Below are 4,110 nucleotides of genomic sequence, written 5' to 3'. Positions count from 1 at the left end.
CAATGACTTTGCTTGGATATTTCCCCATCTTTATAGTGCTTAGCCCAGTGCCAGGCACATAGTAGGTGTTAGTAGGGCCTTTAACGATAGAGAGAAATGGCAAGGATCCTAACACCCAGAGTCCTCCACCATCTGCTTACTCTCTTCACAAGTCCTTAGGGAAGCAAGCAGATGGGACCCCCTAGGAAAAATCAACACTCTAGTGCTAGCAGAAGTTTTTGTTCTATGCAGCTTCTTGTTGAGAAAATGATTTGTACTATGAATTAACTTTGAAGAATCTGTTACCAAGGTTAGAAGTTGGACAAGGGGGTTGTTGACAGTCTTGTCACCATCAACCTCTTCTTGAAGCTTCATTCACAAGATCTCATCACTCAGCAGCTGAGAGCACACTTTCTCTCAAGCAGCTGACACCACTACCTTCCTATTACAAGAAGAACGAGCCAAAGGAAAATTCCCCAAAGTGATGTTCCACTGAAGCAAAAAAATTTTTAGCAACTTCTTTGTTCCTTTCTGTGAATGCTCCAATCTCTAGTACCCTGGCTTAAATTTTGAATCTTTGATCTTCTTCCAAATTTTGGTCAATGTGGAGTAATAGCTGGACAACAGGTTTGGGCACCTAAGACTCCTTGTTTGTGGAGGTTGGAATATGCACCCCACATATTATTTGCATGAATGAAGAAACGTAGACACACAGCCCTGCACAATCTCTCTTTAGATCTCAGTTTCCTTCATATAGGTACTGGTAGAGATCTCCAAGCTACTGGAAGTACAATATCCAAGGTGGCCTAGCCAAGCTGATGCCATCTTTTTAATAATTATACTAAGTGCTGGTGATTCACAAAATTATTTGGATCATTCAAGCTGCAGTGACTGACCAATTCCCTTCATTTTTAGTTGTATTCAGGGATTTCTAATAAGAATTATTTTTATAAACTCTTATGTTAACATTATTTTTAATGATCAAACATCTTACAGTACATCTAAATTACCTTACCACTGAAGAATGAGTGTCTCATAAGTGGTCTAACTTATGTTTATCCTAAGACTCAGTCAACCTTAGCTTTGCATAAGAACATTCAAGATTTAGTTCATTTTAAAGATGATGAGATGTACGTAATTTAAAACATAAGAGAATCAAGGCAAAACCTTGCTAAAACATTAACACTCCAATAGCACGGGTAGCTTTGTGAGAAGCAGAAGCAACTGAAGACAAGGTTATAATAAGGGAAAATGGGAATGGAATCCTTAGGTGGGGGAGAAACTTAATTATTAATACATATGAGAAACTCTAGGGGAACACTCAGAAGTAGCAAAAGAATTTTTGAACCGTGGATGTAATATCTGAAAAATTAATTTTAGTTATTCTTAGTGGGACCCTATGTAGTCTAGGAAAGAGCAGGTGGCAAAGAATCATACCACAGAAAGGAAAACTCAAAATCACAAAGTTCAATGGTCTCATTTTTAAAATGGCAACCTAGAATATTTTAGAGAAGGAAACTCTCTTAAAAGATCATCTGATCCTATCCCCCCACTCATTTTTCAGGTGAGAAAGTGGAAGCAGAAAAAGGTAAAGGGGCTTAGTGGGGGTTATATGGCTGTATTGTCCATTATCTTGGAAGTATTACCACCTAGATCTGAAAGGAACTATGTTTCCCTACAGGCAATCTTAGATTGACAGCTGTAGTGCCTGTCAGAGCAAAGGAGTAAGACTTTCCAACAATATATTTTTCCAGTCTGACTTCAACCAGTATGTTGTAATTTCAGAACAAAGGTATATTTACTGACCTGAAATATCTGAGTGCTAAAATTGAAAAAAATACTGAAATAAAAAATTATTTCTGCTTAGATTCAACAAATTAATATATAAACCAAACAACACTATACCAGAGTATATGCATATTCATTCAACACACTTTCAAAAAATATTTTAAGAGAGGAGCATTTTGCTACCTGCCCTCTAGAGGCTATCATTCTAATTAGGATGATCAGATTTCAATGTGAGGGGTAAGTAACCAATGAGTGACAATTGCTCCATGAGATATCTAAAAGAAGTGGCACAGGAGCAGAACATTCACTTCTAGCTGTGGGGACTGGAGAAGGCAGAATGAAGAGCATATACTTGAGAAAAGACATTGGCTAATAGGTGGAATTTCAATGGAGGAAACTATAAGAAGTAGGAGAGACAATAAATTTTCTGGCAGAAGAAATTAATTATAAGGGAAAAGAAAATCAATAACAATAAAAATAAATTACCATTAATTGAACACCTAGTATGTTACATATATTAATTAAAATTCCTCATGACAAGCTTAAGAAGCATCTATTCTTATTATCCCTACTTAACACAAGAGGAAACAAACTCAAGGAGGGAAAATAACTCACTGACGTCTGTACAATTAGTAAAGAGTTTGATTTTGGCTCTGTTTGATTCCTAAGCCCAACTTTGCATCAAAAGATTTCTAACAAAATAGGGAAAACACAATTAGTATTCAAGAGCCCTCAAGGACTCAGAATGGCTCTAGTTAGGTGTTAGCACTGGTGAGTCAAGAAGAATAAGGAGTTGAACTGGATTTAGTTAATGCCATGGCCAAGAATGAAATCTCAGGTCTCCTGATGATTAACCACAGGCTCTGTCTGTTAAATGCTTCGCAGCTTTTAAAATCCAAGAAGGTTAGAAAAATGAGTGAGGTTGATGAACAATACATTTCCTTTAATTAACATGTATTTAGAATCATTAAGTTATTTTTAAAAAGTGCTTTGAATCATAACATTATGAATTTTAAGCCAATATGGATGTGTGGAAAAGCTTAATACTATTTAAATGGGTTTTTTTGGAAAATTAAATATGTGTGAAATCTGGCTTCTGTTTCTCAATGGCCTCCCACTGTATTTATCCAAAAAATATTGGAAGCAATTTTATTTGCCTTATTCTTGTGTAATGAGATGCATTTGCCATACATGTGCTCAAGGGGTCGGGAATAGCATTCAGCATCCTGTAAGTGAAGCTGAAGTCTGTCTTCTGAGAAGAGACCTCGGTTGTGCCTGATAGGGATTCATCTCAAAAGCCATCAAAATGCTCAGCCGAGGCACCCGCAGGCAGTACCTCTTCCATTTTCCATCTCTTGAATTTTGTCTCTGCCGTTTCCCTTTACTTGAGATGAAAGGCCAGATTGCCATCTGGAACCCCTATGTGAAGGTTAATAATTATTCTTTCTATTTTTACTGCTGGTGCCATTTGGGAGACAACTTCCTGATTAACCAGGATGAATCTCTGAGGGGATCAGTGGTGTTTCCTTATCTGAGTGTGAAGAAAAAGGGAGACAACAATCTTTCTGGTTTGGTTAAAGAACAGCATTTCCCAGAGGCTAGAGGTCCCTCCAGCTCAAGGTCAAATGACTTCTCTGGGGCTTGTGAACAGAGAAGCCAAGAGTCAGGTCTGACTAGTCTTTGCTTCAGGCTACCGTGCTTTGCTGGATGAAGAAGGACAGCATTCGCTAAGGGCAGGAAAGCACCGAGAAAATATGTGCACAGATTTCTGGATGACAACAAAGATGTTTGTGCAAACAACAGGCTGAAGGTGATATTGCCGTTTGGAAGGAATCTAGGTTTCTGTCTTAAATATTGGTCGGACTTACCCTCCATCAGAATGACCCACCAGTTGCGTTCTATAGAGGTGCAATTCAGTAATTGTGGAACAGGGGCAGGAAGTCTCACAGGATAGAAGACCAGGCTGCCAATTTCGTCCCCTTCTTTTATAGAATGATCTCTGGAAATCCCAGCATCCTGGAATCAGTTTCAAGTGAAAAGTTGGCATAAAATACTTACTTCCTAGGTAATTTGGTGCATTAAATGTGCTGGTGTTTGAGAATTTTTTGACACATAGAAGGCATTCCTTAACCACTCCTTGTTTTAACTGAATGTTGCTTACCTTTTGACTCATTTATAGAGAAATATGTGTAATTTTTGTGCCTTTCATCTTTTATACACACACACACACACACACACACACACACACACACACACAAATATTTGACCCACAAGGCTGTCTTGACTCAGGGCCATAACTCAGCAGACAGGAGGATCTTCTTTTCTTCTTTCACCAACCTTGAC

Source organism: Hyaena hyaena, unplaced genomic scaffold, assembly GCF_003009895.1.
Source record: "Hyaena hyaena isolate Hyena2069 unplaced genomic scaffold, ASM300989v1 scaffold_1008, whole genome shotgun sequence".
In the NCBI taxonomy this organism is placed as follows: domain Eukaryota; kingdom Metazoa; phylum Chordata; class Mammalia; order Carnivora; family Hyaenidae; genus Hyaena; species Hyaena hyaena.
The sequence above is the reverse complement of the archived record's forward strand: the minus strand, read 5'-3'. Positions refer to the sequence as shown.